A 17,384-nucleotide genomic window follows, 5' to 3' on the forward strand; every position below is an offset into this window, starting at 1 on the left:
GCTTCGACGTACTAGAGGGGTTAACCCTATTTTCAGTACGGAAGTCTTACAATCGACTCACTAAGGATAAGGTAAGATTTACATCAACCGCTATGGTAATTGAAACCTATGGCTAATGTATGAAAACATATTAACAATGGACGAGGTCACAAAACAATTGAAGGTGTGAAGTTAATTGATTATGAGTATTCACAAAATATGGTCAAGGTATGATTAAGATTGATTCAAAGAAGTGTTATGAAATGGAGTTTGAAAAGTTAAGGACTTAGGGTCCAGGTTTCTAATTTGAAAAGACATGAAGACGTTTGCACAACAAGTCAAAGTTTTTGAATTAACAATGTGAAAAGGTTTAGGATAAAGAGGGTGAATGAATAATCGAGTGTAAAACTTCTTAGAAAGGTTCACCTCTTGAGATCATATAGAAGATGATTCAAGGGTGTCCTTAGGAATGGGCAACAAAACAAGCAAGCAAATAAAAAGCAAGGTGATACCGGATGCCATCAATGGACTTATACCAATCTCACAAACAAAAGCGGATGTCGGATACCAATAAATGGGTTTACACCAATCTCCTAAAACAAACAATGATACCGGAAGCCAATAGATGGTCTTACTCCAATCTCACAAACAAAAGCGGATACCGGATACCAATAAATGGATTTACACCAATCTCCTAAAACAAGACAAAACATGGAAGTCAGATGCCAATCTATCTGGACTTATACCAACCTCCAAAGGATGATCATAGGAGTACAAATGCCAACAACATGGTCTTACAATTGTATCCTCACAAAGCAAACAAACAGAAGCAATGGACATGAGTGGCCAAATGACATGGTCTTACACTTTATCCCTTCCAAATCATAGGAACAATGGCCAATGGATGGACTTACAGTTGTCCTCAATGGGTAAACTCAAACAAGTCACAAAGATATGAAATGATGATCATGCAATAATGAACAATCAAGGATGATAAGTGCACAAGGGCAATCAAGCAAACATGTACAAATGCAACAAGCAATCAATCAAACAAAGTCATTTAGCACCCACTATAACCAAGCAATTAGGCTCAATCAAAGGTTAGACTTAAAAGTCAACTGGAATAGGGTAAATGGTGCTCTTAACCTTGACATTGAGAGCCAAGGTGAAGCAGATGAAAGGATATGAGGGGTGTGCCTCATCACTCTTATCCCTGGTCAGGGAGAGCATTGAATATCAGAAGGTGTGGGAGTTCAGAAAGATGGAACTCTCTCCACAAGTTAATGACTCGATAGATCTTGGGCTTTTACTTACTATGCATCAACACATGTGGTGTGAGCAAGGTGAGTGACTCACAGAATAGTAGGAGATAGGCTACATATCTCTTTTGTCTACCAATTGCCTCACATGAGGTATTTTCCTGCTTGGGGACAAACATAAACAATCACAAACATTGCCTCTTAAGGAGGACTTCAGACAGGTGCCTGGCTAAGTAACAAGCCAGGTCTTCCAGACTACATGGAGACAAGAGAGTCTACCTCAATGCTTAAGCAAAGCAAAGCAATAGCAAGTTCACAAAGGAACTAAAGCAACTATGGTACCTGAAATCAATCAAATATAATCAGTATTCAAGTCACAAAGTCAAAACAGACAAGATAAGAGCCAATAGTCAACACAATCAATCACATGTGCAAAGCACAAAACTCAAATCAAATGAGTTAGCATCCTACAAAACAAACCAAGTTAGTTCATCACAATCAACTAAACCAAACTCAATCAACTTGAATTAATCTCCTTAAAGCAATTGCTTCTTAAACCTGAAAATCAAACTCAAATGTGAGAAGTGAACCCTTAAGCCAAAGCCTAGGGTCAAAGGAGGAGAAAATATTTAAAACAGAACATGAAAGTTGATCAAAATCAAGATTAATCAATTAAGAACAAATTCCAGTTGGTCCCATATCAAAACTATTCACCAATTGCATTTCATAAGCAAATCATGTCAAACTAGGCAAGTTAAGAACTCAATGATGTAAACAGAATGAACACAAGCATATCAATACCAAAATGGCTCAATAAATTCCAGGAAAAATCATGCTTAAACAGAACACATTGAATGAGAAACACACCAAATTTCATGGCATTTGGATAAAGGGAATCAAGTCAACTAAAATCCCTAAGTCAAAGCATATTCAAGCAAGCTCATACAAGACCACAAATCATACATCAAGTTCAAGCAACCATAAAACAGGAACCAAACATGATAAATGAATGAGATCAAAGCCATGGCAAGTTTCAAAGTCATCCAATAAACACCAAGGATTTCAAAGTCATCCAATAAACACCAAGGATTTCACAAATCAGATGATATCATGACTCACAAAATATTCACAATTGGTCAAACAGAGGGAAAATTCTCAAACAAATAGAAAATGCATTCAAAAATCCCAGGAAAAATCACAAGCAAACTAGACATCCATAAGTATCCACATGCAAAAAATCCAGAACAATTGGCATAGCATAAGCATGGAAAATAAAATCAAGACCATGAACAAGACATGGTGTGACATACATTGTCACACCTTCAAAGATTACATCACATCTCCCAATCCAGGAACTCAAAAATCACAAACCATATACCAAAATGACCAGGAATGAGTTTTGATCATTCATGTAAAATTTCAAACATTTCCAATTAGGCATCAAGATTTCATGAACAAAATGGTGAGCAAGGTGCAAGGAATGGTACATGAAAGTAAACCCTAGGCATTTATTTTTTCTAACCGTGCACAAAATTATTAAAAATCATCAAAAATAAAGGACATCATGATGAACATTCCACAAAAAATTGCACATGATTTGGATTATTTTTGAGTGAGTTATCATTTTTTGAATGTGAAAGAAAATTAAAAAAAAAAGTGAAACAAGGCATGTTAACATGATGAACATATATGAAAAGAAATACATAAGGCCATGAGAAAATGATGGAGCGGGGAATCGATCCCCTGGCCTTTTCAAAAAGAAGCGCGCTAGGATGAAACGCTTCGTTTCATTTAAACACACGGCGCATTCTGATTGGCTCATGGCAAATAAACACAAAATCCATGCAAATTCAAGCCAGGCAAGATCTAAGTGTCATCTGGAAAAGAAATTGAAGCAAACTCAACGTGTTCTTGCTGTTCATAATGCTCAAGATCCAAAGTTCACCAAAATGCATAAAACATATATCATTCGAATCCTTATTCATCCTACATTAACAATCCAGCATCAATTTCTCTTAACTCTAACCACATGAAAAGAATCGAGCAAAACAAAATCTAACAATCAATATTCAAATCCATATATCTTGCTCAAATCTCAATGAAATCACACGATTCAATTTGCAGCATGCTCTATAATGAAAGATCTACCAAAGCCATAGCTTAATTTTAGCAATTGTAAGAATCGAATTCTTACCTCTTGAAGTTGCAGATCTTGAATCTGTCGGTTTCAAAGCTCCAATGGTGAAAACAGATGCTCAATGATCAATAGGAAGATGAATGAAGTGTGTTCTTTAGCTCAACAATGTTCAGGTTCGAAGAATTCTCAAACTGCCATGTGAATGCAAGGTTCCAACAGTTGCGATTTCTTCAAGATTTTCCACCTTTCTTCTTCAACAGATCTCTAACAGTACCTGTAGATGAAGATCAACACAAGTACAAGCCAAAAGAACAGTGAAATTGGATGAACAAAGTCAAAAAAGTTTGGAAGAAATTTGAGAGAATTTGGAGATTTTTGGATTTGGATCTGAGATTGTGATTGTGGATTTCGATTTTCTGTTATGATTAACATTTTATAGTCCCTGTTAATCCACTTCCCTAATCAAGATTAGCAACAATAGATTGGATTAGTGAATGCTCATGTTATGTCATTTGGCCAAAATTCCCTTTTTCCAATTGAACCAATGGAACAGTAGAAAACCAGTTGAAGCAAGTCACAAAACCTGTTTTGAAGTGATTGGAAATGGTTTGGCATGAAAATCATGTGTATTTTTCAAATTCACTATTTTTCCCACCAAAATTTAAATGGTTCACTTGAAAAATGACCTTTTGATGTGATGATTTTTGATGAAATATAATGATTCATTATGATAGCTCATGTCAAATGAAATTTGCTCAAAGAAACCTCACTCAATTTGGCCAAATGGTTCAAGAGTTATGCCTCCTTGAAGTTCAAGATTTCTTGAAAATGATTTGATCATCACTTGCCAACCACAAATGAGAAATGAGTGTTCTTGGACTTTTTGGAAAGGTAAAAGCAAGATCTTCAACTTTCATGTTGGACAAATTTTGATTTGAAGCTTGCTTGATGATGTAAAGTTAAGGAGAAGAACTTTCCATTTTTGGCAATTGAAAATTACAGGTCCTTACTATTTTGGGAAACTTTTTGTCTGACCTCCAATTCCTCAATGATGATGTTTGACATGTTATATGAGGCTTGTATGGACATGAATGAGACCTCTCAAACCATTTCCCACCATCAAATCCCTGATCAAATGCACAGTTGACCACAGTTGACTTTGCTAGGGTTTTGGTTGACTGAGCCATGCTTTGATGAATTTCAAGCCTCTTTCTCTTGAGATCTTGATTCAAAATGATGTCACAACTCATATGAACTTCTTATGAATGATCATGGTGCCCAAATTCTTCAAGAATGGCCACCATCCATTGCTCAATGACTTGCTTGACTGATTGACTGTTGATTGCTTCAGCTGCAAGTAACATGGTTAGATGACAATATTTTTGTACTTTTGGGTTAGTAAACAAATGAAAAGCAATGATATACAAATGCAAAACATGCTTGGTGATCAAGAACCACTCTCACAATATAACCCACCCACTAGGAGGGAAGCAAGGTGCACAATGATCCTTGAGGCAATGATATGATTGATATGATGCCATGAGGGATCTCAGGGACAAAATTGGGGTCTTACACTAATGATGATATCTTTTGGTATAACCGTGTGTATGATGGTGTGCATATTATTGACTCTTGTGGTGAATTCTCCAATGTACCTCTTCTTGGTACATGTGGTGGGATTAACTACAACACTGTTTTGGTGCGTCGTCAGCTTGGGTTCCCCCTAAAGGATAAACCTAATAACATTCTGTTAGAGGGTGTGTTCTTTCAGGAGGGTAAAGTTCCCCAAGGCTTGAAATCTAGGATGGTCCGCGCTTGGCGTAAGATTCATAGGAAAGGAAGGAAAGAGTTGGGTCCTAAGAATTGTGTTTCTATGGAGCCTTACAGTGCTTGGGTTAAGAGGAGAGCGTCTGAATATCTCATGCCTTACGAGTATCCGAGACCTACACCTATGATTGTGGTTGGGCCTTCAACCCTCCCTAACCAAGGAGTAGAGGAGTTAAGAGATGAAGACCAATCACGTGCCTGGATCCGTGAAAGGGAAGAGTTGCTTCAGCAGATCAGAGAGAAAGATGCTTTGATAGAGTTCCTCGAAAAACCAGATTATTGATGATCCTGATGATGCATGGACTTCCCTACTTCCTCAGTCTTCCCAGTTTTGGAAAAGGAAGTACGATCGACTCGCCAAGGAGAAGGAGGATATGGAGGCAGCCTACGAGAGGGAGGTGAAGAGGCTTCGCGCATACTATCTTCCTGTGTCCCGAGCTTTAGATGATTGTTTCTAGGGATCCATAGGATGATTATTTTCCTTTTCTCTTGTATATGATTAACAATGTTGTACTTCTTTCCTCTGATATTATTTGATGAGATATTTCCATATGTGGTAAATGTTTAATATTTCCAAAATTTACGAATAAAACCCTAGATTTCCTTTGAAATAAAAAACAAACCATATGCACAAACATTGCATGCATCATGTGCATAAGCAGGTTTTGTTCCTGGCTTCTTGTCCTGTGGTCTAACTTTGTGTTCTTCATTTATTTTGAAGACAAGCTGACTCATCGGTACTACACTAGAGCCAACATTTCGAGACTGATGGATCATCTGGAACAAGAGAACTGCGAGCTGAAAGAGGAAGTGGCCAGATTAAGTGCCTTTATGGAATCATTCTTGGCTGCCCAGAGCCAGTCTTCTCCGACACCTTCAACTCCTCCCCAGAGGATAGTCATCTCTGAGATTGTCTCCTCAACTGTGCCTGCAGCCACTGCACACTTTGCTCCGACGGCCACGCCAGCCGGATTCCCATGGGGGATGCCTCCTAATTTCATGCCTGAGGGTCCTGCTCCTACCTTTGCTTCTATGTCGGCATCTAGCCCGGTCCTTACTGTTCCTCCTCCTGTCGTGCATACCATGCCCAAGGTAGACGACACAATCTATCATTCTGAGTCGTCTGAAAGGCCCAGATGTCTATGAGAAGATGGACGCTATGAACGATCAATTTCTTGAGCTTCGCAAGGAATTGAAAACTCTCAGAGGAAAGGATATTTTCGGCAAGTCTGCTGCCGAACTTTGCTTGGTTCCCAATGTGAAGATTCCTGTGAAATTCAAGGTCCCTGACTTTGAAAAGTACAAGGGAAATACTTGTCCTCTCAGCCACCTGGTCATGTATCCCAGGAAGATGTCAACTCAGACCGACAACGATCAGTTACTCATCCACTACTTTTAGGACAGTTTGTCCGGTGCCGCTCTGCGTTGGTACATGGGTTTAGACAGTGCAAACATCTGATCCTTCAACGATCTTGGCGAGGCCTTCGTCAAGCAGTACAAGTACAATGTGGATATGGCTCCCGATAGGGATCAATTGAGGGCCATGTCCCAGAAGGACAAGGAAACATTCAAAGAATACGCCCAGAGGTGGCGAGAGTTAGCAGCACAGATTGTGCCCCCTCTGGAAGAGAAGGAAATGACCAAGATCTTTTTGAAGACCTTGAGTTCATTCTATTATGAGCGGATGATCGCTAGCGCTCCTTCTGACTTCACCGAGATGGTGAATGTGGGGATGCGTTTAGAAGAAGGGGTTAGAGAAGGACGTCTAACTAGAGAAGAAGGCTCTTCTTCCAAACGTTATGGGGAGTTTGCAAAAAAGAAAGATGGAGAGGCACATGTTGTGACCTCCCATGTGAAACCAAGAAGACCCTCAGTGAGGAGGAAGACCGTGCGTCCCGCCGGTAACCAGCACTAGGTGGCTCATATAGCACCTATTTTCAGAGACAATCAATAGTATCAGCAACATAACAACAATCAGCAACCACATCCGCAATATCAGCAACAACAGCACCGTCCGTAGCATCAGGCCTACCAGCCTCGAAACAGTAATCAAACCAGCACAAGTTACAAGAGGAAAAGGGTCACTTTCGATCCTATTCCAATGACGTATGCAGAATTATATCCCTCGTTGATAGAGAGGAAGTTGATTACTCCGAGAGACCCACCGGCTATACCTGCTAACCCCCAGTGGTCGTATAAGCCTGAATTATATTGTGTTTATCATTCTGGTGCTCCCGGCCACGGCGTGGAGAATCGTTACCCTTTGAAGACCAAGGTTCAAGACCTTGTGAGGTGTGGCATTCTGTGTTTCGAGGACGTAGGTCCTAATGTGAAGAAGAACCCATTGCCCGAACATGGGAAATCTGTCAACATGGTCCAGGGCTGCCCTGGCAAGTACAAAGTCAAATATGTCAGTCATATTCGACAGTCTCTTGTCGAAATGCATCGTTTGCTATGTGATTACAATCATTATGAGCACGACCATGATAGATGTCGAGTATGCTCTGTTAACCGATTGGGTTGTCGCCAGGTGCGCAAGGATATTCAGGAAATGCTGGATGAAGGAGTCATTGAGATTCTTCAAAATAGGAATGTTGACGAAGATGAGCCTGAGGTCAACGTAATTTCCCCAGTATTCCGGATGCCCGAGCCTGTTATCATCAAGTATGATGGTAGCAAGACGAAGGCTTCTCTTGTTCTTATCATTAAGCCTGTCGGTCCGGTACCGTACTCTTCCGAAAAAGCAATTCCCTATCGCTACAATGTTGTTGCGGTAGAAGATGGGAAAGAAGTGTCCTTACCATCCTCCTCTATTGTTAACATTGCAGATGTAAGTGGTTTGACCCGTAGCGGTCGTGTGTTTTCAGCACCTCCCAAGCCCCAGGCTAATGCTGATTTTGTTGAACGCCCGATGAGGAATGCAGTGAGCATTCCGAATCCGGCACCTGTTGTTAAGCCCTCCTCTACATTGATAACTCCTACTTCTGTTAGCCCAAGCGGCAATGTGAAAGAAGACTGTGATGAGATGCTGAGGCTCATCAAAAGAAGCGAGTACAATGTTATAGACCAGCTTCTACAAACGCCATCCAAAATATCAGTGTTATCATTGCTTTTAAATTCAGAACCACACCGAGAGGCTCTGCAGAAAGTTTTGGATGTGGCATATGTAGATCATGATGTCACAATAGAACAATTCGATAGCATTGTTGCAAACATTACTGCTTGTAACAACTTGAGTTTCTGTGACTCTGATCTCCCTGAGGAGGGAAGAGACCACAACTTGGCATTACACATATCTATGAACTACAAAGACGACGCCATGTCCAATGTGCTAGTGGACACTGGGTCATCACTGAACGTATTACCAAAAACCACTCTTTCGAAACTGTCATATCAAGGGCCTCCCATGAGGCAGAGTGGAATTGTTGTGAAAGCTTTCGATGGGTCACGTAAAACGGTGGTTGGGGAAGTTGACCTCCCAGTCAAAATCGGACCAAGTGATTTCCAGATTACCTTCTAGGTTATGGACATTCACCCATCGTATAGTTGTCTCTTAGGCAGCCCATCGATTCACGAGGCGGGCGCCGTGACATCCACCCTACACCAAAAACTGAAGTTCGTGAAGAACAAGAAGCTGGTAGTGGTAGGGGGAGAAAAGGCTCTCCTGGTTATCCATTTGTCTTCCTTCTCATATATAGATGTTGAGGATGAAGTTGGAACTCCTTTCCAAGCTTTATCTATTGCTGAGCCTATTGAGAAGAGAGCTCCTTCATTTGCTTCCTATAAAGATGCAAAGTTGGCCATTGAGTGTGGCGCAACTGCTGGTTTAGGAAAAATGATTGAGCTAGAGGACAACAAGTCTCGGGCTGGCATATGCTTTTCTTCTGGGGTCTTCAACACCAAAGGGTTGTTCAAGAGTGGAGATTTCATCCACACCGGTCAGGATGAAGAGGCTGCTGCTGTCTTGGAAGAAGATACAAAGCATTCTGGCAATTTCATCATCCCTGGAGGGGTCTGCAATAATTGGGTCGCTGTGGATATTCCAACAGTTATCCATAAGTCAACGTAATTATCACTTTGTTTAAAAACCTTTCTCCCATGCCAAAAGGAGGAGTGATGACATTGTTGGCGCATAAATACAATGATATTTTCATTCAATAAATGCATGTTAAATGTTTGTTTTTCCAATTATTTTCCCTTTTTGCTTTTTTCATGAAATTGGTGATCACATAAAACCTAAAAAACAAAATAAAATCAATCTTTTCATCTGCATAATAATTGCCTTGTTTGATTTCTAAAAGCTTTTCATATCCAAAATCATTATGCAGGTTGATCAAACCCATTGAACATAATGATCCAACACCATCTCCCAATTTTGAGTTCCCTGTATTTGAGGCGGAAGAAGATAATGTTGAAAAGATTCCTGACGAGATTACCCGTCTACTTGAGCATGAAGAGAAGATCATTCAGCCGTATCTCGAGAATCTGGAAACAGTCAACTTGGGGTCTGAGGATTATGTGCGAGAGGTGAAGATTGGGGCACTCCTGGAAGAATCTGTTAAGAAGGGGTTGATTGAATTGCTATGAGAATATGTTGATGTCTTTGCATGGTCATATGAAGACATGCCTGGTCTGGATACCGATATTGTGCAACACTTCCTACCTTTGAAGCCTGAGTGTGTGCCTGTGAAGCAGAAGTTCAGAAGAACTCATCCTGATATGGCAGTGAAGATCAAAGAGGAGGTTCAGAAGCAAATTGTTGCAGGGTTTCTGGTGACTTCTACATATCCTCAATGGGTGGCCAATATTGTGCCTGCTAAGAAAGACGGAAAAGTCCGGATGTGTGTGGACTATAGAGACTTGAATAAAGCTAGTCCGAAAGATGATTTTCCTCTACCACACATTGATATGTTGGTAGATAATACAGCTAAATCCAACGTCTTCTCATTTATGGATGGATTTTCCGGATATAACCAGATCAAGATGGCACCCGAGGATATGGAGAAGACAACATTCATCACACCTTGGGGAACATTGTGTTATCGAGTGATGCCCTTCAATTTGAAGAACGTCGGAGCCACGTACCAACGAGCTATGACCACCTTGTTTCATGATATGATGCACAAGGAGATTGAGGTATATGTTGACGATATGATTGCTAAGTCAAGAACGGAAGTTAAACATGTAGAGCATTTGTTGAAGCTTTTCCAGCGTTTGAGGAAGTACAAGCTTTGTCTGAATCCTAACAAGTGTACATTTGGAGTCCGCTCCGGCAAGTTATTGGGCTTTATTGTTAGTGAAAGAGGTATTGAGGTTGATCCTGCAAAGGTCAAAGCAATAAAAGAGATGCCTGTGCCTAAAACTGAGAAGCAAGTCCGAGGGTTTCTTGGCCGCTTGAATTATATTTCCAGATTCATATCCCACATGACTGCCACATGTGCGCCGATATTCAAACTCCTCCGGAAAGATCAGTCTCATGATTGGACCGAGAATTGCCAGAAAGCTTTCGACAATATTAAAGAGTATCTGTCTGAACCTCCGATCCTGTCTCCGCCCGTGGAAGGAAGACCTTTGATCATGTATCTGACTGTTCTTGAAGACTCAATGGGTTGTGTCCTTGGTCAGCAAGACGAATCAGGGAAGAAAGAATATGTTATTTACTACCTGAGTAAGAAGTTCAGTGATTGTGAGTCTCGATACTCGATGCTTGAGAAGACATGATGTGCTTTGGCTTTGGCTGCTAAGCGCTTACGCCAGTATATGATAAATCATACGACTTGGTTGATATCCAGAATGGATCCAATCAAGTACATCTTCGAGAAGCCTGCTTTAACAGGAAGGATTTCCCGTTGGCAGATATTGTTATCTAAGTATGATATTGAGTATCGAGCTCAGAAGGCTATTAAAGGTAGTATCTTGGCTGACCACTTGGCACATCAGCCGATCGAGGATTATCAGTCAGTTCAGTATGACTTCCCAGATGAGGAGATTCTGTATTTGAAAATGAAAGATTGTGATGAGCCTGCACTCGATGAAGGGCCAGAGCCTGGTTCCAAATGGAGTATGGTATTTGATGGCGTTGTAAATCAATATGGAAATGGTATTGGGCAGTGATTATTACTCCTCAGGGCGCACGTATTCCTTTTACAGCAAGGCTAACTTTCAAATGCACGAATAATATGGCGGAGTATGAGGCCTGAATTATGGGATTGGAGGAGTGCATTGATCTAAGGATCAAGCATCTTGATGTTTATGGTGATTCGGCCCTCGTTGTTAATCAGATTAAGGGTGAATGGGAAACGAATCATCCTAGTCTCATTCCATATAGGGATTATGCGAGGAGGGTTTCAACGTTCTTTACTGAGGTTGACTTCCATCATATTCCTCGAGATGAGAATCGGATGGCAGATGCTCTTGCTACACTTGCTCCAATGATTGTGGTTAAACTTTGGAATGAAGTTCCCAATATCACCGTGATGCGCTTGGACAGACCAGCTCATGTATTTGCAGTAGAAGAAGCGAAGGATGATAAGCCATGGTATTATGACATCAAGTGTTTCCTTTAGAACCAGGTTTACCCGCCTGGGGCATCTGTGAAAGATAGGAAGACTTTGAGGAGATTGTCAGGCAGTTTCTACCTCAATGGCGAAGTGCTTTATAAGAGAAATTTTGACATGGTTCTGCTCAGATGTGTGGATAGACACGAAGCAGACCTGTTAATGACTGAGGTCCATGAGGGTTCATTTGGTACTCATTCCAATGGACATGCCATGGCTAGAAAGATGTTGAGAGCAGACTACTATTGGCTGATAATGGAGTCTGACTGCTGCAAATACGTGAAGAAATGCCATAAGTGTCAGATTTACGCGGATAAGATTCATATTCCTCCGACACTTCTGAATGTGATTTCATCACCATGGCCTTTCTCCATGTGGGGAATTGATATGATTGGCATGATAGAACCGAAAGCATCCAATGGACAGGGATTTATTCTTGTAGCAATTGATTACTTCACTAAGTGGGTTGAAGCAGCATCATATGCTAATGTGACCAGGCAGGTGGTCGTGAAGTTTATCAAGAATCAACTCATATGCCGATATAGTGTCCCAGATAAGATCATTATTGATAATGGATCTAACTTGAATAACAAAATGATGAAAGAGTTGTGTAGTGAGTTCAAGATTGCACACCATAATTCTTCTCCTTACAGACCCAAGATGAATGGGGTTGTTGAAGCTGCTAACAAGAATATCAAGAAGATTATCCAGAAGATGGTTGTCACGTATAAGGATTGGCATGAGATGTTGCCATTTGCTTTACATGGATATCGTACGTCTGTTCGCACTTCAACAGGGGCAACCCCTTTCTCTCTTGTTTATGGCATGGAGGTTGTACTCCCAGTAGAGGTGGAGATCCCATCAATGAGAGTCTTGATGGAAGCCAAGTTGACTAATGCTGAATGGGTTCAGAGTCGTTATGACCAGCTGAATTTGATAGAAGAGAAGAGACTGACAGCCATGTGCCATGGTCAGTTATATCAACAGAGAATGAAGAAAGCTTTTGATAAGAAGGTCAAGCCTCGTGTGTTCCGAGAAGGTGACCTTGTGCTCAATAAAGTCTTGTCTTTCACGCTCGATTCCAGGGGCAAGTGGACTCCAAACTATGAAGGTTCATATGTTGTTAAGAGAGCCTTTTCAGGCGGTGCTTTGATACTTACAACTATGGATGGGGAGGATTTCACTCGTCCTGTGAATTCAGATGCAGTCAAGAAATACTTCGCCTAGAAATAAAAACAGAATAGCTCGCTAAGTTGAAAACCCGAAAGGGCGGCTTAGGCAAAAATGAGCGTCTCGGTGGATTGAATACCCGAAAGGGCGGTCCAGGCAAAAGTTAGAGACATGAAAAATGAATATTTGTATCCCGCTAGATTGAGTACCCCACCCTGGGGCAATCTAGGCAAAAATTAGGGATTTGGCAAGTAACTGCATCCTGACAAGACTTTGTTCTACAACTGTCATCCGTCAGAGATTCTTGCTCATTCGTCATCAACCGAAGCTTCAAATACATCGAATTCAGAATGGGTGGAGAAATGGTCATTATGTTCAATGTAGCCCTTTTCCAATATATATCACCAATTTCAAATTTGTAAAGATCTATGGAGTCTTGCCATTTGCAGACTACCATTCCATCAAATAAATTCGAGCCTTTTATCCAATTATTTGCACTCTTATTTGTTTCTATTCAACAAACATTTTGCATGCTTTTAATTGAGAAAATGTCATTGTTTTGAAAAAATGAATTTTTCATAACTTGTTTTTAAACAAGGTGAACATTCACAATGATGAAAAGGATACTTAGGAGATCCTCAGTGCTCTCCCAAGGATGGTATGATCTCCAACAGGGTAAGATATTTGTTCATATTCCTGGCATGACTGTATTTTCTTCCTCCGGAGCCCTGAGTGGTATGCTTGTTGAGATATTCACCACTCTCCCTTTCAGCGGGGTAGCAACCTTTCCTCCTCAGCAGATGTGATCTCCTTGGTGGGTACGGTACTTGGTGGTTGATCCCCAGAATCCCTTTATCCCTCGGATAGATTCCCCAGTAGAGTTGCTTATGTGGCAGATTCTACCTGTGCAATAAACTCTTTTCCCCATATGTGATTGATGATTCATCCCCTGCAGAGATTTTGTTGCTTCCTGGTATCTCTGATTCCTAGCAGATTGGATACTCTCCGGTGACCCTGGCTTTCTCTCTTGAGATGTAGTACCGGATGCTTATCTCCTTGGAGTCGTTTGGGTTAGAAATGTTTGTTTGTCAGCATTCATCAAACATAAACCACGCATGTGTGCATATATTTCTCAAACATTCGGATATCCATATTGCATTTTCGCCATATATCTTTGTTTTTTATTCTCTGCTAGTTGATAATACATTTCCCAAGCAGATGTCGGTGTTTGATCCTTCAATGTAGAGTCAGCCCATTAAGCAGAAAGTGTTTACCTTTCCTTCCGCATTCCCCACTGAGTTATATCCTCGTGGACGACGGTTGTTTTCGCTTCCTCCCAACACATATATTGGGATGGGTTTCCCTATTGAGTTATATCCTCACTAGGACGAGTCTTGATTCAGTTTGCCTCTTTGGTTTGATCCTAAATTGGCCTCTTGTGATTGCTTCCTTTGTTTCCCTGTGGTATAAATGAATAATGGCTCAGTAATCGGTAATCATTCATCTTACCCCCGGCGGAGTCTGTGGTTTACTACCCTTATACCGGTATTTGTAAACCCTATTTTCTCCCCTTTGCAGAGTTAACCTTTTTGTTCATCCTATGTTGATGACGGTTACTTTTCCGTGGTTTTCTACCCAGTATCCGGTAGATGTAATCCCCTCCTTGATGGTTATCATTATCCAATATGCGGTGATGATATTCCTTTCTCTTGGATAATTGCTCTGATTAGACAATTTATCCCCAGCAAGTCATCTTTCATACCGGTCGCCGGTAATGTTTGTTGCTCCCCTTGATTGGTCATCATTATATACCTAGTTTTGGTATCCCGATGCCTTTCTCTTTGTCGGACAATTTATCCTTTATTAACCCAGTAACCGGTTGTGGATAATCTTCCATGCGAGTGTATTATCTACGTTTTGATGGTAATAGATAATATATCTCATGCGCTCGTTGGTCGAAGCCTTTTGTTCTTCCCCAGTTGAGTAAGATTTGTATCCCTGTTTTGGAATCGAATGTCCATCCCTTAATCGAGTTTGCTTTTTGCCCTCTTTTTGGATGATGAGTGTCTTGGGAATATTCTCCAATTCACGCTTTGGTTGGTCACCTATTATATGCCCAGTAACCGACATCCCTGGTGTTCCATCCTTCTGCTCCCTATTATGACTTTTTGTCCCCTATGGAGTCAGATTTTCCTGAGTTGAAATATACCTTTCTATGTCTTCCTCAGATGATTTGGTTGATTGATATCTCTCACCCTTATACCGGTCTTAGATATTCATTCTTCCCGAGCATGTTGTTCTCTCACCCTTATACCGTTGCTCAGATCACACGTCTCTTTGAGCTTATTACCCGGTAACCGGTAATACCTCATCCCGTTGCTTCCACAGTGAGGTCCCTTAGTGGATTATCCTCACCTGAGTCTGGATTTTTATCCAAAGTATCCATTATGGATAATGTTGCTGTGTTGGCATATTCCCCAACACATGCACCTTCGAGTCAGCTCGAGTCTTTCCATTGGATTTACTCCATTTGGAATTCTGTTCCCCAAGTTTTGAGTCGTGACCTGCTCACGCGTTTTCACCCTTTACTCCCCCAGAGTCTCTATCTCCCTAGTGCGTGTATTACTCCTATGGATTGTCGATTTCTCCGGATTTCTTTTCTTCTTTGTGGACACATATCCCCCACAGAGTTTGTACCATTTGAATGCATACATCTGCATCATGAGGCCTCTTAGGGACCAAAATTCGTCTCTTTGTTATTATTTAAGCCCATTCTACCTCGTCGAGACGAAGATTTTAACCTTCACTTCTCCGGCTAGAATGACCTTAAATAGGGGCATCTGTAAGACCCTAATTTTGTCCCTAAGATCCCTCATGGCATCATAACATTGCATTTGGCATTGCCTCAAGGATCATTAGCATCTTGGTTCCCTTTGCCTTTGGGGTTGGACCTCTTATGAGTGGTTTGAGATCACCAAGCATGCTTGAATTGTATATCATTGCTTTTCTTATTTTGTTTACTAACCAAAACCAAAAAAAATATGTCACTAATATCTTTTGTTTGTAGCTTGAGCAATCACAAGGTCCAAAGCTTCTAGGAGATCATTGGTACAAAGACATGGTCAAGAGGAGATGATAGCAAGCATGGTAATGGTTCCCAAAGCTCTCATCCATCAAATATGCCTCCCTAGTATCTCAATTCATCATTTTGATCAAAGCAAGTTAAGAGGTTTGAGGTTTGTGCCCCATGGAAACCCTAATTCATCTGTGCACCACAATGCCTTGCTCTTGAAGCAACCTCAACCCATGATCAAATACAATCAAGGGAAGTTCTTTAACTATTCATTTCATACATATTTGAACTTATTTGAGTGTCCTCAATCATCAATTCCTCAAGATATGAGTCATGGACTTGAGAAGTTGATCAGTCAATTCATTTGACTATTTTGAAATGTACTGAGACCTAACGTTTTATGTGTTGGTCAAATGGAGATGGTTCCAAAAGAAAAAATGTTCTTAAGGACAATATGAACAACTTTCATGTTCATCAAAGATTGATTTGAAGCTTGGAAGTCTATCTGTCATTCCAATACATTATGGGTCATTTTGACTGAAACCCTAATTGTGGGTCAACTTCCCAAAGACATAACTCATTCATTTTTTATGATTTTAAGGTGGGATCAAATGCATTGGAAGCCAATGCAAGTGGTATCCAAATTCATGCACACGGATCATTTCATCATTCCCTTGCCTTTCCCTCTATAAATAGAGACCCTATGCCATTCAAATGAGAGACCCAATTCAACCTGAATTGCTGCAGAAATCAAAACTCAACCTCTCACCAAAGAAGCAATTTCATTTTCTTCAAATTTTTCAGATCCAAAATTCAACTTCATCTGGTTGAATTCTTGGATCTTAAGCTTCTAAACCTTCATCATTCATCTCACTGATCTTCTGTTCTGGCAAAGCAAGCAAAGAATCGAGCTCAAGTTCCCAGAATTCAAGCTTACTCTTCTACTGGTATTTTCTTCGAATCTCATCATCCATTGACCTATTTGCTTGGATCTAGTGTTTTCTGAAGTCCTCATTTGATAGGCAAGCTAGTGGTAGCTTCAATTTCGTTTTTCCTTGATCTGCATTTTCCATACCTGAATCTTCCACCTCAGATTTCTCAACCTATAGGAATCTTGAGTGTGATTCAAGGTTATAGGGGTGATGTACATCACCCCAGCTTCATTTTGGTATAAGGATCGTGTACTTTGGTTGCCTTTTGCATCTCTGCAATTTTGGCAAGAAAATCCAAGCTCACCGGAGAAGACGATGGCTCCGGTGGCTTCATCATTGCCAGATCAATCCCTGGCCATGTAATCTCTTTTCCAGATCTAATTTGGATCCTTCATTGTTATGACTTTTTATTGGTTTCCATGTGATTGCATTGACCGTGGACTATAATAG

The sequence above is a fragment of the Lathyrus oleraceus genome, chromosome 6 (assembly GCF_024323335.1).
Source record: "Lathyrus oleraceus cultivar Zhongwan6 chromosome 6, CAAS_Psat_ZW6_1.0, whole genome shotgun sequence".
NCBI lineage: Eukaryota > Viridiplantae > Streptophyta > Magnoliopsida > Fabales > Fabaceae > Lathyrus > Lathyrus oleraceus.